Source organism: Sus scrofa, chromosome 6 (assembly GCF_054392235.1).
Source record: "Sus scrofa isolate SSC_HxYL_T2T_F1_AM1 chromosome 6, Sscrofa_HxYL_maternal_Yorkshire_Landrace_v2.0, whole genome shotgun sequence".
Lineage (NCBI taxonomy): Eukaryota > Metazoa > Chordata > Mammalia > Artiodactyla > Suidae > Sus > Sus scrofa.
In genome coordinates this window covers 139345945-139372992 of record NC_139388.1, presented here as the reverse complement: position 1 = coordinate 139372992, position 27048 = coordinate 139345945, and the positions used below count along the sequence as shown (strand labels likewise).

Below are 27048 nucleotides of genomic sequence, written 5' to 3'. Positions count from 1 at the left end.
TTGCCCACACAGCCAGCAAGTAGCAGAAACAGGTTTAGAGCCCAGGACTCTTTGACTCCACACCCTGCAATCCTGTTTGTCTGTTGTGCCCAGAGCTTGGCCTGAGTTTTGTGGGCACAACTCATGAAGGAGCTGGTCCCCCCAATGTGCAGAGAGGAGCTCAATTATCAGTGCGTTCAGCCCAAGTAGCAAATAACTTGTTCTCCCTAAAGTTTCAGAATTATTTGCTCCAGTAAAAAGATTATCCACATCCCTTCTCAAGAAAGTCTGATGAGGGAACTAACTCCAGATCTCACACACACACACCACACACACACACACACACACACACAGAGGATATGTGCAAAACAAAAGCTCCATTTTGAAACTGAAATTAAATTTTTTTTTGAGCTATTGCAGAGTCAAGCTGAATCCTGAGGAGCCTCATAAACTGTGGAGTTCATTTCCTGATTTAACTTTGTTGCTCAGTCCAGTTCTCAAGAAATACAATTGTTTGGTTATTTTTCCCTTGTATAACTAGGCCAAACGATGGTGCAGATGTAATTCGGAACACGTAATAGCACCTGACATTCATGGTGCCTAACTGTTTATGAGGCATCATTCTTCCTGGTTCATTAATGCAAAATTCTGATTCCATCTGCCTTATCCCAAATGGATCTTGTGTAAGAGCAAGGAAATGTAAATGCAAAAATAACTTTTTATGCAACATTAGGATGAGACTTCGCTTATACCAAAACACACATTAAAATTAAAAGGAGTACACAATCGTAATTATGGATTTCTCCTTCATTGCATTTACAGTGTCTTTCTTTATACTACATTACCCTGTACAATAAAACATATTTCAAATAAAAAACAATGGGATAGTGAGGAGGGAAATTCTACTTTTTGCCAGTATGAGAAAAGTTAAATTTTTTTTTTCTTTTTCAGCCGCACCCGTGGTGCATGGAAGTTCCCAGGCCAGGAACTGAATCTGAGCTGCACCTGTGACCTACACCCTAAGGTCACTTGGCTGTGGCAGTGCTGGATAGTTAACTTGCTGTGCCACAGTGGGAACTCCAGGAAAGGTTAATTTTGAAAAACCAAGCAAATAAGTTAGATGTCTGCTTGTGCACGTTTAAGGGCACTTTTCTCTAAATGGATCCATTTAGCTAAACCCAATTGTTATCTTGTGTCTTTTCACCTTGATTTTTATAATAATGTGAATGAATCAATAATCTTATGTTTTCCATAGTACTTAAAAAAGCCAAAACCCAGTAGAATAACCCAAAGAATGTATAGTATTTTAATAACTGTGCTGTCAAAAATGGCACCTATGTTTATTTGGCTATCTGATCCGCGGAAAGAACTAAATGGCTTTACAAACTTTCCAAAACAAGCACGAACCAAAAAAAAAAAAAAAAAAAAAAAAACCCAACCCCCCCCAAAAAACAAGAAAACCCAATCAAAAACAAAAAAACCCCACAAAACAAAACAAAACACTCCTCCCTCAGGGTTAGCAAAAACCTAAGACTTCAAGCCTAATAGGTAATTATTTTGGAAATTTGTATTCTAAAAGCGGGAGGGGGAGAAAATGCCAACGCCATCCTAACCATAGCTAATTAAAAACAGTTGGTGAGTGAGCTGATTTTGGCAAAAAGAAATGAGTTACAACACTTGAAGTGACTGGTGTAGAACTCAGAAAGCAATCCAAGGAAGCAAACAGTGCTTTGCTTTTGGGGCAATTTACTTTAGTCAGACAGCTCTATGAGGGGTGGTAGGATCCAGAAAGTTGTTCACTTTGAGATTAGCAGATAACCAGCCTTTTAAGGCCATAGTGTTCTCTGAAAAACAACCAAAACCCCCCTGGCGCTCAAAAGATGTTAACTCTTGAAGCAATATATAATATATATATATATATATATTTTTTTTTTTTTCCCCCCAAGGAGTGCTCTACTCAATTAGGTAAAGTTATTTAATTTTTTAATAATTCAACTCCGGAGTTCCCGTCGTGGCTCAGTGGTTAACGAATCCGACTAGGAACCATGAGGTTGAGGGTTCGATCTCTGCCCTTGCTCAGTGGGTTAACGATCCGGCGTTGCCGTGAGCTGTGGCGTAGGTTGCCGATCCGGCTTGGATCCCGTGTTGCTGTGGCTCTGGCATAGGCTGGCGGCTACAGCTCCAATTAGATCCCTAGCCTGGGAATCTCCATATGCTGCGGGAACGGCCCAAGAAATGGCAAAAAGCCAAAAAAATAAAATAAAATAAAAGCTGTAGCTGCTGGCCTACACCACAGCCACAGCAATGCAAAAACAAACAAACAAACAAACAAACAAACAACAACAGCAACACACACACATAAAAAAAAACAAAACAAACAAACAAACAAACAAAATTCAACTCCTATCACTGAAATGTGATAATACTCAGTTGCTGGGAAGGGGGGACAGGGGAAGCAGCTCAGGGGAGGACCTTTTTGGAGGGCAGTTTGTTCATACTATCAAAGCCTAATGTGTGTACACGTACTGGCTCAACAGTTCACATTTAGGGGATTATGCCAAGGAAACAATCAGAGATTCAGATAAAAAGTGTCAACTTTTGTCAACAATATGGCAACTAACAAGCTTCCAAAAAATAGGTACATCTATTTAGGAGAATTTTATGTAGCCGGGTTCAGAAAAATATTCCTTGACATGAGAAATAATTATAATTTAATATGCTGCTAAGGGCGGAAAAAAAACAAACCAGCGTAAGTATACGGATACCATTTAAGTAAGGATAAAATAGATACATCCCCTGGTGTGGGGGAATATAATAGGATGCAGACCACAATAGGAAATATATAATTAATTTGGAAAATGACTGAGGTTGCCTTTACCTCGTTTGTGTTATGAACTCCCTGCTGGAACAGGGAGCTTGTTGATTTAAAGATATGAATCCATCTGTGTGGTTACCAACAGTAGATTCACATTTGGGGTGGTCCAAACCTAGCTTATGTTTGAGAAATACATTTTATATCAGATTATGAATTAGATTAATTTAGAACACTCTGCCATATGACAACTCTCAAATGATTAAACCCTGGAGACATTAAGCCCAGGAATTTTTTGTTTTACACTCTAGGATTTTGCACTTTATAAATAATGTCACCATGCCAACCATTATATACCTCCTTAGGCTATGTACTTCCTGCCATCAACTTGTCAGCCACATTGGTTTAGGGTACCTGCCATTTCTTTAATGGCACAGTCTCAAAACCGCATGTGTGACGGGTTCTCTGGCACTAAAATTGACCTATGGAATGCCAGTTTTGGTTTTAAAAAATTAGCTTGGATATGAGATCGTGATGGCGTGGAGGGTTTCCCAGGCCAGTAGGTAAACAAAGACGGGAGCTGCCCTGATGAGTTTCAGCATTCCAAGTTGTCTCAGGAGCTTACTGAGCTCTTCTCTAGACAGAGTCCCTCTTGTGCTCCAGTGTCTACTCTGTGCACCTCACTTGAAAAGCAGGGACAAGATCAAGCCTTGGTGGTGGCAGCCAGACAGCCAGAAAAGAAATGGCCATTCAGTGAACAATAAAGCAGATTTTATTTTACAAATCTTCGCATAAAACTTGTCAGGTAGCTTGCAGAAACTATTGATGTGTTTTGAGAGCTTGGCTTCTCTCTTTTTCTGATGTGTTGAACGTTTTTGTACTTCGGTGCATTTATATCAGTGTGTTTACTTATGAAAATATATTTTACTTTGAAGTAATCTCAAATTTATAGAGAAATTGCAAAAAGAGTACAAAGAGTTTTTTTCCTCAATTATTTGAGAACAAGTTGCCCCTCACCCCTGGATACTTTAGTGTATTTCCCACCGCTGCCAACATTCTCCTAATGAATCACAGTGAAACCATCAAGGGTAGGAAATTAATACTGACACATCACTACCCTCTAACCCTCAAACACCACGTGAGCTTTGTGAATTATCTTGAAAGTGCCCTTTGTAGCAGGATCATCCAAGTCAAAATCACTCAGTTGTCTTAGATGCCTCTTTAGTTTTCCCCTTTTCCCACTCTTTTTTTTTTTTTGACTTTCATGACCTTGAGAATTATGGGGCAGTTATTTTGTACAAAGTAACACACTGAGGAATGTTTTTCTTGTTTTCTATTGATAAGATTCAGCTTATGTGTCCTTGGCAGGAATATCACAAAAGTGGTGCTAGGCTCATCTCATTGTCTCCATCAGGATTTCTGTTTTTCCCATTACTGATGACGTGCTTATCAATCACTTAATGATCTTTGATCCTTTGATTAAGGTGGTGTCTGCCAGTTTACCTTTGTAATTACTCTTTGTAATTAATATTTTGTAAAGTGGTCCTTTGAGAGTAGCTAGACATCCTATTCCTTAACAAACTATTTCTTTTTCTTTTTCCCTTCCACCTCCCTCCCACTATCTATCTATCTGTCTAATCTATCTCCCTCTCTCTCTCTCACTGTGGACTTATGAATTCCTATTTTATTTAAAAATTATAATCTATTTCTATCATTATTTATTCTCATCTTAAGTGATCCCCTCATTTGATGGGGGAATAATCTTCAAGCTGGTTGCTGTGTCCTTTTTTTTGTTATTTTTGTTTTTGTTTTTTTTAGGGGCTGCATCTGCGGCATGTGGAGGTGCCCAGGCTAGGAGCTGAATTGGAGTTGCAGCTGCTGGCCTACACCACAGCCACAGCAACGATGGATCTGAGCTGCATCTGCAACCTACACCACAGCTTACGACAATGCCGGATTCTTAACCCACTGAGCAAGGTCAGGGATCAACCTGCATCCTCATGGAGGCTTGTCAGATTCATTTCCACTGAGCCATGACGGGAACTCCTTCTGTGTCCTTTTGACATAACCCGTTAATCCTTTGAACACAGCTGTGCTTTCGGCACAAGAAGAGATTCTGGGCTCATTTGTATTTTCCCTGCCACAGTCCTGGAAACACTCATTTCTCCAAAGACTTCTGATCCATGTCATTAGAGAATGGTGTTTATAAGCCAGGATTGTGGTGTTAGGTAAACTCATGGCTGCTATTGTGATGTTGCTGCTCCCAGACCCCTTGAGTGGACAAAGCTGGGGAATATATAATACTGTATTTATATATGATTTATTTATTTGTTATGTATAATTATAATATTATATATTCTTTATTTATTTGCTATTATATATAATATATAATTTTATGTTCCCGAGCTTTGTCCACTCAAGTCTCCCAGGAGAAGAAACAAATATATATATATATATATATATATATATATATTTGTATATATACTTTGCTTTTTAGGGCTGTGCCTGTGGCATATGGAGGTTCCCAGGCTAGGGGTCGAGTCATAGCTATAGCCGCTAGCCTACACTACAGCCACAGCAACGCCAGATCCGAGCTGTGTCTGCAACCTACACTGCAGTTCACAGCAATGCTGGATCCTTAACCTACTGAGCGGGGCCAGGGGTCAAAGCTGTGTCCTCATGGATAATAGTCAGATTCATTTCCACCGAGCCACAATGGAACTCCTAAATATATATTTTTACATCTGTATTTTTAAAATTTCTATTTAAATGTCAAAACCCTGAGTTCACAGAGATATCTCCAATGCTAATACCCCAAGATTCATTCCAGTTTTTCTTTCTTTTCATATTTGTAACTCCCTTCCCCAACTGTGAGAAATCTAGCTCCCAATATCCTCAGTATATTTATTTGCTCAGTTCTCCTGTGTATAACCAATCTCCTGCTGCCAATCCCCCTCATGCTGGTTTTCTGTTTACTTTGCTTAGGCTTTGAAACCAGATGTCTCACCTTGCTTGGGCTGTGACACTGATTGCTGTCATACAGAGAGACTCTCCCTACTTCATGGGGCTGACAGCCTGCACGTGGCCACACCTCCGTGTGGATACCTTCTTCACCCTGCTCAGCCTTTGACAACCCACTCTGGGCCTTCTCCTGGCTGGGACTTTATTTTCACCCATTTCAGAGCTCTGCCACCCCAAACTGGGCCACCACTGTCACCATTTCCTTAGGTCAGTGTCCTCCTCCTCCTGCTTGGGCTCCAGTTTTCCAGCTGAGACACCTCCTTGTGCCCACAGCCTCCGTGTTCCTGTTTACCTTGCTTAGCCCCCCCCTAAAAGTTTTTTTCCTTTTTCTTTTTGAAAAATAATTTTTTTTCCTATTATAGTTGATTTACAATGTTCTGTCAAGTTCTGCTGCACAGAAAAGTGGCGGTCATTCATATATTTATAAATTTTTTTCTCACATCATCTGCCACCATGTTCTATCACAAATGATTAGATATAGTTCCCTGTGTTGTACACACTAGAATGTCATTGCTTATCCACTCCATATGCAATAGTTTGTATCTACTAACACCAAAATCCCAGTCCACCCCATTCTCCCCTTATTCTAGAGGGAAAGGGAAAGGAAAAAAAAGAAGAAGTGGAAGAAGAAAAGTTGGTTTATAAAGTTTGCTTTAGAGGTAATGCAGTGGGGCAGAAACTGAAATGAGAAAGACATTGTCGGATGGTTTTAGAAGTGGAGTGGAATGAGCACTTGTTAGTCAGTAAAGCAAAGGTCTGCCAACAAGAACATAAGAAGTGGCCAAGGGGGGCATTCTGTCTCTGGACCACTCTGACTTTTTAAAAATTAGATGAAGGGGAAAAACAGAATGGGGGTAGCTTGACCAAGCAAGTTCTCAGGGTGATGGCTTAGGAATAAGGGTTCTGGGAATAATTTCATAGCAAGTTAAGAAGAATAATTGTTCATATTTATTGTGTACTTTTATGTGTTGGGTGCCTAAGTTATATTATTTCCAATTTTCTTAATAGATGGGTATTATTCCACCCATTTACAAAACAGTAAAATGAGGTTTGTAGAGGTTTAACAACTTGCTGATGATCAATAGGGGTCTGAGCCAAGACTCAAATCCAAATATAATTGACTGCTATAATCATTCTTTACTTTATTGAACATGATTAAGCTGTTATTTAGAAAGATAAATGATGAAAATAATTAACACATTTTTATATGACTTCAACATGGGTTTAGGTACAGGTGTATCTGAGGTTCTTAGCGCTGTCAACAAAGTGATTCTGAGGGTTCCTGTTGTGGCACAGTAGAAACGAATCCAACTAGTATTCTTGAGGATGCGTGTTCGATCCCTGGCCTTGCTCAGTGGGTTAAGGATCTGGCGTTTTCGTGAGCTGTGGTGTAGGTCACATATGCGTCTTGGAGCCCATGTTGCTGTGGCTATGGTGTAGCCTGGGCCCTACAGCTCCAATTTGACTCCTAGCCTGGGAACTTACATACATGCTGCAGGTGCACCCCCCCCCCCAACAAACAAACATACAAACAAAAACCCAAACTGATTCTTGGAAAGGCAGATTTCAAGAGTTTCTGGACAACTTCCCATTCCTTACCTTAGCTCTTCCATCATGGAAAAATAAAAGAATCTGAGAAGGGAGCTTGAGAAGGTTGCATATCAAGTCTAAGGAGAGAATGATCCAGAAAGATATCAGGCTGGAGTGGGACTCAGGAAATGAAACTTTATTAAGATTGGTACCTTAGAACAATCAATGTGCATATATGAATATTTGTTCCAACAAGGAAGGTGTAGAAAGAGCTAATAAATATTTGTATCATTGCCTTGTCTTGATTCCAAAGGTCCTCTTCCCACCTTTTTACTTCTGTTGGACAGGAGACAAGTGAGATCATGACAAGTTCCACAAATATTTATGTCTGAGGTTGGGTGGCGTAGCTTGGGGCATCGAGAATCTACTGTTTTATCAGTGTTTCTCTGCATCTGTATTGAGACTGAGTATAAAGTTATTCTAGTGACCTGTATGTCATACAATATCACAGACACTCTGGCCATTGTTTGGCCATCAGCATCGCAATGGGAAAAACGTCCTTCAGTTTCCAGAATCTTGCTATCAGTCTGGTGTTGGCACCTGTTACAATCATTCAATTCATGTGCTTTAATCTTCTTATAATAAACAGAATGGAATTTTGGTTTTTTAGTTTCCTTTATATAAGCCATAGTAAACAAAACATGATTTACACATAAAGAAATTTATGGCTCTCTTTTTTCCAATCATTAAGAATGAAGACTTCATGAATGAAAATCTAAGCCTTACTCAGAGTTGCAAGATGAATTCCCCCCGACAACCTAGACCAAAATTTGTGAAACTTTGTGGGGTCTTATATAATATTTGGAACAAAGAAGCATAAGAAAGGATGGCCAGCATGACTTTGGCTCCAGGGTGTGGGAATAAATGTCGTGGCAACTTCTCAATTTCCCTTTTCCATTTGCTGCATTCAGTCAAACAATCTTTATTTCTGATGATGTAATGTCACATGGTATTTGCATTATCTTTTGATATGAGGCACTCATTGCTTTTCAACATCAACTCATACATTTTCCCTCTGTGCCCAGGTAAGTGAGCAGTAAATAGCACTGTACATGTCATGCAGCTAGAGGAATTGGGCCTTGTCTGTATGAAAGACTGCGGAGAATCGAGTAATTAACTGCTCTTGCTTTAGAGAGAAAATTACAAAACTTAGGTAGTAAAACAAGCTAGGGCTATTTATTTGGAGAACTATTTCTGTAAGTTATAAAGTTCTATTTTGGTTATTGCTTCTGCCAGAGACTGGACCCTGCCATGAAGATGGGGTAAATTTTATGGTTGAGCTTCATATTGGTAATAAACTGTTAGACCATTTAGTGTTAAACATAAAAACAAGTTACTCAGCTGCTTGAAGAAAACAGTATGACTGCATGGTGAAAACAAGTACTTATCAAGTAATTACAATATATTTTAGGGAAGTGGGAGGTAGGGCCACCACTTACAAAATAAGATTGAGTTCACATTTTGCTTTGTTGGTTAACAAATTAACTTGTATCCTAGACACAAAGATAGAATATTAAAGAGTTAAATTAAAATATTACAGGAATAGAGAAGATCTTAGATTATTAAAGGGTTTAAAAACTTAATATAAGGAAGAAATAATTATTACATGTATTCAATTACATTTGTAAGTGAATTAAGAAATTCTGTTATTATTGATATTAATCATACATGGATAGACATTGCTGCAGTTACTTTAGTTTAATCTCAAACATATTATCATATATTAGTACTTAGTGCAGTTCTGTACACATATGTAAGTTTGATGTTTCTTGACTTTCAATAAATACATATTTGGTAACTATTTAGACAGCTTAATGAAGGTCAAAACTTGAAAATATGTGCCAGAAGCTTGCTAACTGTCAATGAGGAGTCACTTTAAAAATGTTATTATCAAGTCTGAAATCAAGTATTTTTAAGTAGAAGGATAGAGGATCCACATTATATGTATGAATTAGAAGTTAATATATGTCTTAAGAAAAAAAATAACTTTATAAATCTTAAGAAAACTCATTACAGAAAAAGAAATGTTTGTTAGTATACGAATAAGTTGCCAAACAGAAGGAGTTTAAACATGGACTACAAATATGATTTACATAGCCAGAGAAACCATCCAACCTAACATATGACTATTGTAATTACAGGAGAAAAAGCCAACAGAAACATAAAAAGGAAAAACATGAGGTGGTCCCCATGGGTCATGGCGCTCAGGACGGGATGAGTCCCAAGGATTTAAACTTCAGAGCCAACCAGCGAGGTAGGTGATGACAGTTGTCCTAACATTCCGATTTGCCACGGTTTTCCTGTGAGCACGTTTGTTGATGTTGTGAGTCAGTGACTCAGAATTCAGGATTGTATAGAAGAGAAAATGGTAAGAACAGCAGCAATTATATAACCCGAGGTGTTTTCATAGCATTCTCCCAGCTCCTTTCAGGAAATCTCCAGTCCTGTTGTCCAGGGGAGAATTCTTTTATCTCTTTTCTGGGGATTTTTCTTCAATTCCTGACCAACCAAACTGCTGTGTGCACTTCCCCTCTGCATAACCAAAAACTAGTATAGAGAGTCAACGATCCTCCTTAATGCTTTCAACCAAGTCAATGATAAAAATCATTGAAAGGGTAGAAGGCAAGGGAAGATAAGCCCACCCATCTTTCTTTATAAGGAGTGACACTCTTACGTGTTGACCCTTCTTTTTCTCTGAAGAGACACCAAAAGAATGGAATCTCCTGGAATGTGAGGTAACTCAGCTCATTCATCTGTAGTCTTTACAATATGCCTCTCGGGTTTTTTGACGTGTGAAAGGAAAGAGACAGCTAGTCTGAAGCGATAGAAAGTTAGGGTCATGCACTCCATAACCATCTCTTGGTGATGCAAGAACTGAGTGTAAACAGGATGAGCAGAGTTTATTAAGACCAAGACAAGTATTAAGTGAGTAACAGCTGTAGACATTTTATTCTGCGTACACATACAAGGGGCTTCAGGCACATGCATACAGGAGTGGAAGAGTGTTTATTATGTGCTGAGGACTGTGGTAGACATTTTGTTTAAATTATTTCTTCAACTCTAAAATACCTGTTAGATTATTACATGGTGTTCTCATTGAGCTATTACAGGACTGCTGTGAGGATTAAATGAGATGAAACTGGTAGTATCTGGTACATTAGATTCTCATAATAGCCCTATAAATCTCACCAAGGTTAAAGTGACCCAGCCAATGTCACATCACTAGAAAGTGGTCGAGGTGGTGTTCTAATCCAGAACCGACCCCACAGCCCTCCCTCCTGTGGCTGCACTATATGACTAGAAAATAGTCCATTTGCTGGATGTTTGTCTATGACTCATGTGATAAGAGCACTCTTGGGCCAGAAATTTCAAGCAAAAGAGAATTACTGTTAAAGCTCTGTCCTGTGGAATAATTTGTAGTTACTTGGAAAAGTGTATTTTTAGGCTTATTTAACTCTTGACATGCAATGTTTCACAAACGGCTTAATTCCCTCTTTGTAAGCTGAGTGCTGCAGGTAAGCTGTGTTTTCCCACTGGAAAGGTAATTCCAAATCTGTGTCTATGGAGATTCAGTTTGAGCAAATTTGACATCCCAAACTTTGTGCAGTAAAGGTGACACTTATTTGGGAATTTGGTGATCTTATGATGATAATTTAACTTCTCCTAAGGCTTCAGAGGTGGAATCCTTCATCTGAAAGAATGGTATGCTACATGGGTAGAAATGAGAGTTGAATTTACTATTCATAGAGCGGTCAGGGCTGTGGTTTTTAGTCCTAATATCTATTTGGGATATTTTTGTGATGCAGACATTAGGGTAGGAGCACAAATATCAGGTGAAATTGTAAAGAGCTTAAGGATAAATACTTATGATGACAAAAGTGATGGTTAGGCCATAGCTAGTTCACTGAGGGATATCCTTAATCATAACTCTTAATTTTAAGTTCTCTACTACCTATCATTTCTGTCTAGTTAATTTTATGGTAATAACATATTCTGGAATATCAGCTCTATATGAACAGAGAATTTTGTCAGTTTTAATCACGAATGTATCCTTAGGACCTAGAAGAATGCCTTGTTTACAGTAAGTGTCCAGTACATATAATTTTAAAAAAGAATGAAATACGTAGGCAAAATGATAGAAGATTAAGAAGTTCACCTCTAGTATTGTAGGGATAGAAGGAATTCTCAACAGAGGAACAAAATATTAAAGGAATAAACTAGTTTTAAAAATTAGTTATTTAATTATTTTTATTGAAGTATAATTGATTTACAGTGTTGTGCTTTTTTCAGGTGTACAGCAAAGTGATTCAGTTATACATATGTATGTGTACATATATTCCTTTTCAGATTCTCTTCCATTATAGGTTATTATAAGATATTGAGTAGCGTTCCCTGTGCTATATGATAGGTCCTTGTTGTTCATCCATTCTATATATATAGTAGTGTGTATCAATTAGTCCTCAACCCCAATTTATCCCTCCTTCCTCACCTTTGCCCTTTAGTAACCATAGTTTGTTTTTTATGTCTTTGAGTCTATTTCTGTTTTGTAAATAAGCTCATTTATAGCATTTTTAAAGATTCACATCCAAGTGATATCATGTGATATTTTTCATCTTTCTCTATTTTACGATAATCTCTAGGTCCATCCATGTTGTTGCAAATGGCATATTTCATGCTTTTTTATGGCTGAGTTATAGTCCACCTCTTTTTTATCCATTCATCTGCTGATGGACATTTAGGTTGCTTCCATGTCTTGGCTGCTATAAATAATGCTGCTGTAAACACTGGGATACATGTTTGAATTAAAGTTTTTGTATTTTCCAGATATATGCTCAGGAATGGGATTACTGGATTATATGAAACTCTATTTTCGGTTTTTTAAGAAGCCTCCATAGTGTTTTCTCTAGTACCTGGACAAATTTATAGTCACACTGACAACGTAGGAGAGTTCCCTTTTTTCCACACTGTCTCTGGAATTTGTTATTTGTAGACTTTTTGATGATGTCTTTCTGACTGGAGTAAGGTTTTGTAGTTTTGATTTGCATTTGTAGTTTTGCTTTGATTTGCATTTGTAGTTTTCATTTGTATTTCTCTAATAATGAGTCATGCTGTTTGCCATCTGTATGTCTTCTTGGAAGAAATTTCTATTTAGATCTTCTAAATAGAAATTTTTTGATTGGGTTGTTTTTTTTAAATATTGAGCTGAGTGAGGTGTTTGTATATTTTGGAAATTAATCAAAATAGATAAGCTATTAATGTAGGATAGAAATAATTTTGTTGAGTTAAATCTTCAAATGAAATACACACTTTTCTTATTGTTGGTATTTATATTACAGAGAGGCAAAGAACCTCTCCAAACAAACAGATAATTTATACAATGCTTCCAGGTTATTCAGAAGAAAAGATGAAAAATATCACACTATGACATCAAATGTTAAGTTTTACTGTCTCATTTTAAAAATGTGTATGTGTGTGTGGTGTGTGTGTGTATGTGCATGAGAGAGATGGAGCAGGTGAAGGAGAGAATGGAAAGGTAAAGGAGGCATAAAGATATCTTAATTAGCTCCCTTGATTACATTTTATTGCAGAGAACTAGCCATCAACAACGGCATTTGATCAATTTTGTTTAGTGTCTTTTTAGTTTTAGCATTAATGGTGAAAATATGGTGCTGCATGGTTATTTTTTATGTAATTGTTGTCTAAATTTGCTCATGCAATATAGACTTTACCAACGTTGCCACTGTTTCTAGGAAATCAAATTCTTTACACTAAATTCTTCCATTAAACATACATAATATTTTTTTCACTAGTAAGATGTAGAAAAAAAGGAAATAAAAGGGCCCCCCAAAAAATGGGATCAGCAAGAAAATCTCCCAGTTTCCTATCTTTAGGTTACTAGGGAAAACATGGAGCTTTCTTAATTTGTAACTAAACCCCCAAAATTGCTAGCTTTTACATTTTAATTACTTTGGGGACCTAAGTTTGGGGACTCAGGAGAAGCTTTAAGTAAATGCAAGGAAAAAAATTGCCTATTTCTAGGGAAAAAATCTTTAAAAATTATTAAACTACTTTAGACAGTTTATAAAATGCCTCTGTGGACATCAAATCGTTCTTAAAAAACAAAGTTTTGATTATTTGTGTATAAATAAATCAGAAACATATGAGCTAAATTTCACACAAAATACATGACTTCAAAAAATTAAATGTAAAAAAGTACTTGGCAAAACTTATTGGGTTTGGGTAAAACACAAAACGTGTGTTGGGTTTGGTAAAGCCACAAACATTTGAAAAATATCTTGAAATAAGCCTCAAACCTAATGTGTTCCTAAGTTAGCCCATTCCTTGTGATGATGTCTGATGATTGATCATTTATTTCTTTTACCAAAGAAAAAAATTCAGTTATGAGAAATGCAAGGGGGATCAAATTTTCTTTTTCTAGTGAATTGCTAGAATTTGAACACCCAATAATTTAACAGGCATGTTGTTTGTTTGTTTTTAAAAAATCTGCAGCAGCGCTGTTATTACAGTTGAGCTATAACACTCAAGAATTGGCCTCTCTCTAATCACAGCTCATGTTCCCTCTTAAAGTTGAAGAGAACTTGAGAGATCATCTCATCTGTCTCTTGGTCATTTTCTGTCTCCTCTTCCTCCTCTTCTCCTTCCTCTCTTCCTCCTTCCTCTACTCCTCTTCCTCTTGATCTTCCTATTGCATTTCACTGTTTTCCTTGGGTATCTCAATAATGGTATCCTTGGTTCCACGTTGGGAATTGCAAAGTTGGCAAATGTCAACTTTCGTCTTTTTCCATTTTAGCAAATTTATTCCTGATCTATAATCCTTCTCTACCATCCTCCAGATGCTCAGTGTTCCATAGCTGTGACTATTCAACACTCTCAGCCATACAGACTTATTTAAATCTACCACTGTGGAGTCCCCAAACCATCCTCTCATCAAAGTTTACCTTGTGGATAGCCAGCACCTTACTGGGGAGAGGTTTGCTGGGAAGTGTCCTGTATTATTTAATTACAGTTGCTTACATTTCTTTGTTAAAGAAGGAAATGGCATTAGACTTTAGTTGGAGAGTTTCTAATAAATTTCTTTTATAACTCTTATTGTGCAAGCAACGGAATTCCATCTGATCTAGGATAAAGCAGAAAGAGGATGCATGGATAGCTCATGGTATCCAAGGGCTGAGTAGTAGTTACATCTAGAACTAGGTGCTGTAATACTACCAGGCTTTTTCTATGTCTCTCATTCACTATCTTTTGGATGAGTGCATCTTTTTTTTTTTTTTTTTTTTTTTTTTGCCATTTCTTGGGCCACTCCTGTGGCATATGGAGGTTCCCAGGCTAGGGGTCTAATTGGAGCTGTAGCCGCCAGCCTACACCAGAGCCACAGTAACTCCGGATCCGAGCCACATCGGCAACCTACACCACAACTCATGGCAACGCCGGATCGTTAACCCACTGAGCAAGGGCAGGGATCGAACCTGCAACCTCATGGTTCCTAGTCGGATTCGTTAACCACTGAGCCACAATGGGAACTCCAAGTCTGCATCATTTTTCTCTCCTACAGACAGATTTCAACTTCTTTGGTCTACATGGAAGAATATGGTTCAGATGGTTTCTGAATTTACTTGTAACAAGTTCATCCACCAGAAGAAAGACTAAATTTTTCTTTTGTTCCAAATTCTAGATTTTAGAGGCAGAGCTCTTTTTGGGCAAGCTTGGTTAGGGTGATTACTTTCACACTAGCCAATTGTGGTTAAGGGGATGGGAGTCACATGCTAACTGCAATTCCAGGAGCTATTCCTTTCACCATGCAAATGGGGCTAGCTAGATGTGAGGGAGGAAGGTTCTCAATTCCCTTTGTGGCTCAGTGGGTTAAGAACCCGACTAGTATCCGTGGAGATGCAGGTTCGATCCCTGGCCTTGCTCAGTGGGTCAGGCATTGCCATGAGCTGTGGTGTACATCGCAGATGGGGCTCAGATCCAGCATTGTTGTGGTTGTAGTATAGGCTTGCAGCTACAACTCCGATTTGACCCCTAGCTTGGGAACTTCCATATGCTGCAGGGGCGGCCCCTTCCCCCCGACCCCCTCCAAAAAAAAGGATGGTAAAGTCAGAAAAGAAGGGCGGGACAACTCAAAATGAACACACTACAACTGTTGCCCACATTTAAGTACTAATTTTCTTGAAAAGTAGATTATTTCTCACTTATGTATTATCTACTTGAAAGAGTGGATTTTTAATGTACATTTAATTAGGCATTACAAGCTGGTAGATATGAATACAAAGAAGAGAAATGAATGGTGACGCTTTTCATATCACTCTTGTAGATAATTACACAGGCCATGTAAAAAATCTTTTGTTAAAAATGTGCCTAGTTTTTAATTTTCCTTGTTGGAAAAAAAGATTGAAGTGTGTTCTGATACTCGAATTAAAGGCAGAGCATTATCCATTCAGTTCCTTGTTCAGAAATTTTTTTATTGTTATTTCCCCAATACAATTTTTTTTCTACTGTGCACCGTGGTGACCCAGTCACACATACATGAACACATTATTTTTCCCTCATTATCATGCTCCATCATAAGTGACTAGACATAGTTCCCAGTGCTACACAGCAGGATCTCATTGCTAATCCATTCCAAAAGCAATAGTTTGCATCCATTAACCCCAAGCTTCCAATCCATCCCACTCCCTCCCCCTTCCCCTTGGCAATCACAAGTCTATTCTCCAAGTCCATGATTTTCTTTTCTGTGGAAAGGTTCATTTGTGCTGTATATTAGATTCCAGATATAAGTGATATCATATGGTATTTGTCTTTCTCTTTCTGACTTACTTCACTCAGGATAAGAGTCTCTAGTTCCATCCATGTTGCTGCAAGTGGCATTATTTTGATCTTTTTTATGGCTGAGTAGTATTCCATTGTGTGTGTGTGTGTGTGTGTGTGTGTGTGTGTGTGTGTGACATCTTCCTAATCCAATCATCTGTCGAATGTGATGAATACCTAGAGAGTGTGTTGGGTAAGAACACAGAAATGCTTAAAATAGTCTTCACTCTGAAGGTGCCCACAGTTCATTAGGAAGACTAAATTAAAAATATCACCCTACATTGTGCTAAGTACAGTAAGAGAGGTAGGTACTAGGGGGAATGGTAGCATAAAGGATGGAAAAATGCAGTGATTTTCCATGGACCAGTGGGGGCCTCAGAGAATGAGAAAGAGTTCTGCCAGGGAAAAGAGAGAAGAAAGAGTATTTTAAGGCAAAAGAAATATGATCATAGCCATGGATTTGTGAGACAAAGTCTAAAAGAGACACTGGACAAGGTCCTGAGTCTAAAGAGATGCAAGTAGCTTGTAAGTATTTATTCCTCCTCCCTCCGCCTTCTTACCTGAGCTCGATTAATATTAATTACTCCCTCTCTACTCCTGCAAGCTGCCTTTATTTGGACCCCTCTGTGCTGTTCAGCAGTCACACCCTATTTCTGTAGTCCACTCTCTTTCACTCTCCTAGACAATTATTTCATTACTTTCCTTTTCAAGTTTTGAGAATTTCCTCCTCCATCCTGACCCTTAGGTAATGACCTTTCTTTCTATATCACCAGGAAAATAGAAACATTCTGCAGAGAACACCCTCGAGCTCCCATCTCATCCATCCACCCATGCGTATCTAAACACAGACTCTGTGTCTCCATGTTACTATGGATAAAATATCCATGCTCTTATTGAAGGCTGATCTCTCCTCTTGTACATGAGTTTACATCTCTTTCTACCTACCTAAGACATCACCTGAGCACTTTCCCCTTCTCTTTTTGCTGGATCATTCTCAGTAGCACAGAGATGGGTTGTTTTTTCCCTTCTCCCTTAGCAAAACAAAACAAAACAGAAAGATACCTCTCTAGATCTCACTTCCTCTTTGGCCATTGCCTCATTCCCATTTTCTCCTTTAGAGTAAGCCTGCTTGAAATAGCTGTACTTAATGGCTTGGATACCTATTGTCCCTTTCTTTTTTTAACGCATTCTAGTCACATTTTTACTCTCATCAGTCCACCCAAACTGCTCGTGTCAAGGTTACCAGTGACTACCATCCTGCCAAATCCAATAGTCATTGCTTTCTTTTCTTAAAAATTGAAGTATAGTTAATTTACAATGTTGCTATCATTTCTGGTTTATAGCAAAGTGATTCAGTTATACATATACATGCATATCTTTTTTCATATTCTTTTCCATTATCATTTATTACAGGATATTAAAAATAGTTCCCTGCGCTATATAGTAGGAAGTTTTTACTTATTTTATATATAGTAGTTTGTGTCTGTTAATCCCAAACTCCTACTTAATCCCTCCTCCCCTTTACCTTTTGGTAACCATAAGTTTGTTTTCTGTCTGTGAGTCTATTTCTGTTTCATAAATAATTTCATTTGTGTCATATATTAGATTCCACGTATAAGTCATATCCTATGGTATTTGTCTTTCTCTTTCTAACTTTACTTAATATGATAACCTCTAGGTGCATCCGTGTTGCTGGATTATTTCATTCTTTTTTTTATGGCTGAGTAGTACATACATATACCATATCTTTATCCATTCATCTGTTGACGGACTTTTAGGTTATTTCCATGTCTTTGCTAGTGTAAATAGTGCTGCTATGAAGATTGGGACATTGGGGTGCAAATTATAGTTTTCTTTGGATATATGTCCAGGAGTGGGATTGCTGCATCATATGACAACTCTCCAATAGTCATTTTATTTATTTATTTATTTTTTGGATTTTTAGGGCCACACCCACAGCATATGGAGATTCCCAGGCTAGGGGTCGAATCGGAGCTGTAGCTGCTGGCCTATGACACAGCCACAGCAATGAGGGATCTGAGCTTCGTCTGTGACCAACACCACAGCTCACAGTAACGCTGGATCCTTAACCCACTGAGCAGGGCAGGGATTGAATCGGTGTCCTCTTGGATGCTAGTCAGATTTTGTTTCTGCTGAGCCACTTGTTGTTCCTCATCCTCTCAATAACTTTGGAGTGCTCTATGGCTTAGTCCTTAGACTTCCCCTCTAATTAAACTTACTCCCTAGTGATCTCATCCGATCTCATATAAACATCAGCTCTCTACCCTTACTTAAGAGCTGTCTCCTGTAACAATGTACTTAAAAAATCTGGCTTGAAAATCTTTTTATTTGGAGTATTTTGGTACATTTAATATAGATATTGATATATGGCAGTTAAATGTCTTTAATTCAGTCAACTTTTAATTTTTATTGGTTCTACCTATTCTACGTTCTTTTCTCTCTCTCTCTTTTAACTACTTTTTAGGGTTAATTAAGGAATTAATTAAGATAATTCATCTCTTATCCATTATTTTCCTGTAGTATTAATATCTACACTATGTATGCATCCTTAATTTGTTGAAGTATAATAGTACTACTTACATTACTTTCTGGATCTTAGAACACTTTAATTCCACTTTCTCACCTCTTTCCTTTGTACTACTGTCATGCATTTTAATTCAATATATTTTTTAACCACATAAGAAATTATTGTTTTATATGGCCAATATTCATTTAGACTTACCCATGTGTTTGCTCTTTTTATCACTGTTTCTTATGGAATTATTGGGCTTACATGTAGGATAATTTTCCTCTGCCCAAAGAATTCTCTTTAGTATTTTCATTAGTTATATAATGAATTATTTAGTGTACTGGTGATAAAGTCTCCAAATTTTTGTTTTTCCAAAAATATCTTTACTTCATATTTCATATTTATTTTCAAAGAACATTTTTTTGCTGAATATAGACTTCTAGGTTGACAGTTATTTTCTATTTGCACTTTATATATGTTATCCTATTGTTTTTTTATTTTTGAGAAGTCAGCAATAATCTCTGGAAGCATTTAAGATTTTCTCTTTGCTTTTTATTTCCAGTAGTTGTGCAATGCCTACATGCCTAGGTGTGGTTTCCATTGCTTGTGATTTGTAGAGATTATTGAAGCTGTGACTTGATGTCTTTTATTCAGCTTTGGGAAGTTATCAGCTATTGTCTCTTCAAATAATACTTCTGTCCATTTTCCTTTTGCAGTTTCAATAACATGTGTGTTAGACCTCTGTTTCAAGTCCATTTGTCTCTCTTTGCATCAGTTTGGATATTTTCTTTTGGTTAATCTTCCAGTCTATAACTTTGGTCTTCAGCTGTGTCTCATGTGCTGTTAAACTTATCCTAATTTCAATGATTATATTTTAAAAATATTTAGAATGTTTTTTAAAAAATTATTTTCACTATTCTCATGAGATTTTCCTGTTTTTTTTTCCTTTTTCTTTTTAGGCCTGCACCAGCGGCATATGAAAGTTCCTGGGCTAGGGGCCAAATTGGAGCTGCAGCTGCTGACCTATACCACAGCCATAGCAATGGCTCGATCTCAGCAGTATCTACAACCTGCACCACAGCTGCAGCAATGCAAGATCCTTAACCCACTGAGTAAGGCCAGGGATCAAACCTGTATCCTCATGGTCATGTACTTAACCTGCTGAGCCACAGTGAGAACTCCAGATTTTCCATTTTCATTTATGAACAATAAATAACAATTCTTTCAGAATATTTTTTCTAATTCCAAAATTTGGATCTCCCACAAGCCTGTTCTGTGTAATTTTTTCCCCTTAGTTTGTGGTCGGCTCCTTTCTTCTTCTTCTTTTTTCCTTTAAAAAAATTAACTTCTGGACATGTATACTAATTTGCTAGGTTTGTCATAACAAAATACCAGAAATTATCTTGTTTCTGTGGTGGCTTAAATAGCAGAAATTTATTTTCTCACTGTTTTGGAGGCTAGAAGTCCAAGATCAACAAGTCAGCAGGTTTGGATTCTTTCGAGACCTCTTTCCTTCCCCTGAAGACAGCTGCCTTCTCACTGTGTCTTCACATGATCTTCCCTCTGTGCTCTGGTTGCCTCTGCATCTTAATCTCATCTTCTTATAAGGACACCAGTCAGACTGGATTAAGATCCACCCTTTTGTCCTTGTGTTAATTTAATTACCTTTTTAAAGGCCATACTTTGAAGTATAGTCACGTTCTGAGGTTACTGGGAGTTAGGCTTTAAACATATGAATTTGGGGGGATACCATTTGGCTGTAACAGCATTGTTTATAAAGAGTAATAGAGATAATTTGAGGTTCTGGAAAATATTTTCTTCCTTCCAACAGAATTTACTTTTCTTCTGGGAAGCAGTTAGAACGGGGACAGACCTCTTTAATTCAGTCAAGGATTGAGCTGAGTAACAGCTGCAGAGGTAGCAAGGCCTGGGTTAGGGTGGGCATGTGGCATGCCCAGAAGTTTGCATTTTATTATAACAGCAGTGCAGGCTTTTAAGCAGAGGAAGGTCTTGATCAAATCTGGATTTTAGAAAGATTACCCAGGCTCTTGGATGCATTGAAAGGCAGCCAGAACAAAGAGTTAAATTAGACACAATTGCAGTAGCCTGAGTTCTTTTCTTTAGATTTTGAGCACCTCGAAAACAGGGACTATGAGTCCCTGCTTATATAAGGAATCATATATATATATATATATGATTTCATATATATATTTTAGATACATGTCCTTCCTGCTTTCTAAATATCTTTCTTGGTGCCTGGGAAACAGCTTCATTATTTTATATGCTTAAAAGTGGAAAAACTATAATTAACAATTCTTTAATTCAAGGAGTTCCTGCTGTGGCACAGTAGGTTAAGGAGTCAATGTTGCTGCAGCTGTGGTGCAGGTGGCAGCTGCAGTGTGGATGCAATCACTGGCCTGGGAACTTCCACATACCACTGTTACAGCTGAAAAAAAAAAAAGGAAAAAAAGAAAAAATTCTTTAATTCAGATATTCACTTACTTGGACCAATTTCCCCACAATATATTACCAATTTTGTAATTTGCAAATTTCTATTCTTGATAAGGTCAAAGAAGGAGAAATATAGAGAAGAGAATTCACATTTGCTGTTTTTCTCTACAGGAAGGATGGGGCTTGAACTCTGGGGACTCTTTTGAACAGCCTATTCCTGCTGCTGGGCACTCTCTTTTATTTATTTTTTTATTCCTGTTCCTTTTATTTTTTATTTTATTTTATTTTTTAAGATTTTTTTATTTTTTTTTCTATAGTAGATTTACAATGTTCTGTCAACTTCTGCTGTACAGCAAAGTGACCCAGTCACACACACACACACACATATATATACACACTTTTTCTCACATTATCTTCTATCATGTTCCATTACAAGTGACTAGACATAGTTCCCTGTGCTTACTGCAAGATCTCATTGCTTATCCATTCCAAATGCAAAAGTGGTCACTCTTTACTCTGCTTTCTCCCCACAGCCTCTGCCTTAACTTAGAAAACTGGTATGTTTTGTTAGGATGCTAAAACAGATGATCCATTCAATTCACCTAACCATCCTGTGCATTTGAGAAATAGAATCAGTCAACCCCAGTAGTTGACTAAATTTTTAGTTTTTATTATTTTTATGGAATTGTATATATTTCTATTTTCCTTTTCTAAGTTCACATTATGTTGCGATTGTCTATTATTTCTCTCTCTGTCCTGCCAGTTGTAAGCCCTCTGTAGGCAGGGATCTCATCAATTTTGTTCTCCCAATATCTATCTCCTAGTGACAGCTCAGGCTGAGTGTAATCTACTTGGTGGACTCTATAAATGTATGAGGAGTAAAAGTAAGAATTCTCTAGAAAACTAGCAAGAACAGAAAATGTTTGTTTGGATCTTGACTGTGTATCAGGAGCTGAGCTAAGTATTTTAAGGAGATGAGTTAACTTAAACTTCAAAATAAATCTAAACTGATAAGGGCTTAATCTCTAGAATATACAAGCAATTTATACAACTCAACAGCAAAATAGCCAACAACCCAAGTGAAAAATGGGCAAAAGTCCTGAATAGACATTTTTTTAAGGAAGATACACAGATGGCCAACAAGCACATGAAAAAATGTTCAACGTTCCTGATTATTAGAAAAATGCTAATCGAAACTACCACAAGATACCACCTCACACAGGTCAGATTGTCCATCATTCATAAGTCCACAAATAACAAATGCTAGAGGGGGTGTGGGGAAAAGGGAACCCTCCTACACTGTTGGTGGGAATGTAAGCTGGTACAACCACTATGGAGATCAGTATGGAGGTACCTTAAAAATCTACACATAGAACTACCATATGACCCAGCAATCCCACTCTTGGGCATATATCCAGATGAAACTTTTCTTAAAAAAGACTCATGCACCTGCATGTTCATTGCAGCTCTATTCACAATAGCCAAGACATGGAAGCAACCCAAATGTCCATTTACGAATGATTGGATTAGGAAGATGTGGTATATATACACAATGGAATACTACTCAGCCACAAAAAAGATCAAAATAATGCCATTTGCAGCAACATGGATGGAACTAGAGACTCTCATCCTGAGTGAAGTAAGTCAGAAAGAGAAAGACAAGTACCATATGATATGACTTATATCTGAAATCTAATATACAGCACAAATGATTCTTTCCACAGAAAAGAGTCATGGACTTGGAGAATAGGCTTGTGGTTGCCGGGGGCAGGAGGAGGGAGTGGGATGAATAGGGTGCTTGAGATTGATAGATACAAACTGTTGCCTTTGGGATGGATTGGCAGTGAGATCCTGCTGTGTAGCACAGGGGACTATGTCTGGTCACTTATGATGGAGCATGATAATGTGCGAAAATAGAATTCGTACTTGTATGTTAACTGGGTCACCATGCTGTACATTAGAAAAAAAAAATTTTCTTGGGGAAATAACTATTAAAAATAATAATAAGGAGTTCCCGTCGTGGCTAAGTGGTTAACGAATCCGACTAGGAACCATGAGGTTGCGGGTTCGGTCCCTGCCCTTGCTCAGTGGGTTAACGATCCGGCGTTGCCGTGAGCTGTGGTGTAGGTTGCAGACGCGGCTCGGATCCTGCGTTGCTGTGGCTCTGGCGTAGGCTGGTGGCTACAGCTCCGATTCGATCCCTAGCCTGGGAACCTCCATATGCCGTGGGAGCGGCCCAAAGAAATAGCAAAAAGACCAAAAAAATTAAAAAAATAAAAAAATGAAGAAGAAGGAAGAAGAAGGAGGAGGAGGAGGAGAAGAAATGACAAAGTAAATCTATAATGTAAGGGCTATTATTGACCTAGTTTTAATGTATAACCAGGGAAAATTAGGCACTGTGAAGTTTGAAAACTTACCCAAAAGTCACATAACATAATAGATAGTGGAGTCAGAATTCAGTCCTGGGAACTCTGCCTGGGGCCCAGCTCTTAGCGTCCATTCTATTCAACCCTATGTCCTGAGCTACATTGTCCTTCGTACTTCTGGTGTTTAGACACTCTTTGTGCAGCATGTTTTCTTGGTTGCTGAACTTTTTCCTTCTACAAAGGGAGAATTTTTCTTGTGTACTTAGCATTGTTTCCTTAAGGATAAGCCAAATTTCTCAACTCTGACATGGCTAAACTTTCATTACATTCAACTCTTTCTATGACCTTTTCAAAAAAATTGACCTTCTTGGAATTCTTTTTTTTCCTTATTTCAGTGATTTGAACTAATTCTTTCTTCACCATTATCAATTTACTATTGTTCTAAAGTTCCCTTGTCCTGCATAAGCTCTTTTCTAATTAGTGGAAGTTAAAAAAAAAAAATAAACCCACCTAGTATATACACACCCCATTATTATATAGGTAATATTCGGAATTCATAGCTGTGTTCGCATAGGCTCTGGTTATGTTGTGGGAGTGGTTATGCATCATGCAGCTGTCTCTACTGGGCTAAGTGTCTAATACATCGGTAACAGTCAGTGTTTGGTTACTGAACAAAGCAATGAATGTTGTTTTTGGAAGATATGGTTTCTTTGGGTTACTATCTGGACTGCAAACTTTTCTAGGTTACTTAGTTGATCTCTGATATGATAATGAGTTAGAATGAATTGCTAAAGTAGAATATAAAGTGAACACTCATGGGTGATACTCCTGATTTCCTCAAAACTACAGTTCAGGAGTTCCCGTCGTGGCGCAGTGGTTAACGAATCCGACTAGGAACCATGAGGTTGCGGGTTCGATCCCTGCCCTTGCTCAGTGGGTTAACGATCTGGCGTTGCCGTGAGCTGTGGTGTAGTTTGCACACGCGGCTCGGATCCCGCGTTGCTGTGGCTCTGGCGTAGGCTAGTGGCTACAGCTCCGATTCAACCCCTAGCCTGGGAACCTCCATATGCGGGAGTGGCCCAAAGAAATAGCAAAAAGACAAAAAAAAAAAAAAAAACAAACAAAAAACTACAGTTCATTCTGATGCTTGGAATATATGACATTAAACACTTGTTTGGATATATTATTAAGTAATTGTTATATTTAACGAATATAGTATAGTATTGTTATATAGACTCAGCCTCACAATAAATGAGTTTTCTGTAACTCAGAAAAAGACACAAATTCCAAATTATGTGATCACATTATCGCTTCTTCAAAAAGGCTGATCATGGGCATCAGCAATGTGTTTATGATAACTACTTTTTAAAAAGTTTTAGGAGTTCCCGTCATGGCTCAGTGGTTAACGAATCCGACTAGGAACCATGAGGTTGTGGGTTCGATCCCTGCCCTTGCTCAGTGGGTTAAGGATCCGGCGTTGCCGTGAGCTGTGGTGTAGGTTGCAGACGCAACTCGGATCCCGTGTTGCTGTGGCTCTGGTGTAGGCCGGTGGCTACAGCTCTTATTTGACCCCTAGCTTGGGAACCTCCATATGCTGTGGGAACAGCCCAAGAAATGGCAAAAAACAAAAAACAAAAACAAAATAAAAGTCTTAAGAGTTACTTTGACCTGGCAGACAGGAATTCTTGGTTATTTCATTGATTTTATGTGACTGTTGTTCAGCCTATATGCTCTATATGTCAGCAGTTTGATGTCAGTATTTCACCTGGTTCAGCCGGCTTTAGCAGTGGGATTGATTTTCAGATAAGAAACCCAGAGAAGTTCACTTGCTGTTTTCGTAGTTCTCAAAACCACGTATAACTCAAGGAATGAGCTTCCTTCTAAAGATAATGAAGAGATGGTGGTCAGATAGTTGCTCTCTGGCTTTTGACAAAGAAGTCCAGCTGGAGTAAAGGTTGTGTGTAAAAGCCGATTAGGAAAATGGGGCCCCTGGTACTGCCCGTGTCACAGCTAGGCTCAGTTTGGATTCTTTCGTCCTTTGTAACCCCTGACTGTCTTGTCTTTCCCTCTGAACCATTCAAATATCTGCAAGCAGAGCCTCTTTTTTAGGACTGAAGGGCTGATTCACGGTCATGAAATAATCTGTAATCTCCACACTGTGTTTTTCTTTTAAAAAACCCTCAAACTTGAAATAATAAAACATTCCTTTTCTTTGATTTCTTTAAGGGATTTGGGAAGGCCTCTGACTGTTGCCTCTCCTTAGATTATCTCATTCATACCTATGGCTTTAAAACCATCTATTACTGATGATTCATATATTATAAGTTTTCCTTGATGTCCAAACTTATTAGGTCCACGACCTTTCTGATGATCCGTTTGGATGTTTGTTGGAGTGAATGGGTAGTTAGTGGTTAAGATGAATTCAATTTTATTTTTTAATTTACTTTTTGCTTTTTAGAGCCTCACCTGTGGCATATGGAAGTTCCCAGTTTCTAGGGGTCGAATCAGAGCTACAGCTGCCGGCCTACACCACAGCCACGGCAACACAGGATGCAAGCCATGTCTGCAACCTACGCCAACAGCTCATAGCTCATAGCAACACTGGTTCCTTAACCCACTGAGTGAAGCCAGGTATGGAACTCATGTTCTCATGGATACTGTTGGATTCATTTCTGCGTTGCCGCAATGGGAATTTCTGAGTTCAATTGGACATGAGAAATACACAATTTCTATTAGATATCAAATTAAGATTGCAGAAGTAGAAAAGAGAAAAAGGCCCCAAGATGTCAGACATTTAGGGGTCAGTAGAGGAGGGGCCAACAAAAGACACTGCAGAGATACCTAGTGAGATAGGAAGAACCCTAGGGACTGAGGCATCACAAAATCAAGCCAGGATTGTGCTTGATTGCGGTAGAGGTGGTCTCCTCTCTCACACTCTGCCGGGAACCAGAGGAAAGAGAAAACTGCAGAAGTGACAGCATGGAGGTGGTGAGTAACACAGGGAGAACTGTAGTAATATTGACAAGCAATTTCAGGGGCACAGTAGGACAGAAGCCAGATTGAAGTAGATTCTATCATGGATTGTCAAATTGGTAAAGCGAGTAGCAAATATTTTATGCAATGCAATTTCTCTTTGTAAGAATGAATAATGAGGAGTTCCCGTCGTGGCGCAGTGGTTAACAAATCCGACTAGGAACCATGAGGTTGCAGGTTCGGTCCCTGCCCTTGCTCAGGCGTTGCCGTGAGCTGTGGTGTAGGTCGCAGACGCGGCTTGGATCCCATGTTGCTGTGGCTCTGGCGTAGGCCAGGGGCTACAGCTCTGATTCGACCCCTAGCCTGGGAACCTCCATATGCTGCGGGAGTGCCCAAAGAAATATCAAAAAGACAAAAAAAAAAAAAAAAAAAAAAAGAATGAATATGATAACAAAGCCCCTGTAGACATGCATATAGGTTTTCATGCATGGAAAGGG

At 38.3% G+C, this 27048-nt stretch overlaps 1 long non-coding RNA gene across 1 annotated transcript in view; it reads left to right on the top strand.

The window, feature by feature from the left end:
• The window catches only part of LOC106510698 (uncharacterized), an 88348-nt gene extending 78691 nt beyond the window's left edge, over positions 1 to 9657 (top strand). Inside the window, exon 3 of the long non-coding RNA XR_014805171.1 lies at positions 9544 to 9657. This is a non-coding gene — a long non-coding RNA (uncharacterized LOC106510698). The remainder of the gene's footprint in view (positions 1 to 9543) is intronic.
• The last annotated feature ends 17391 nt before the right edge of the window (positions 9658 to 27048 follow it).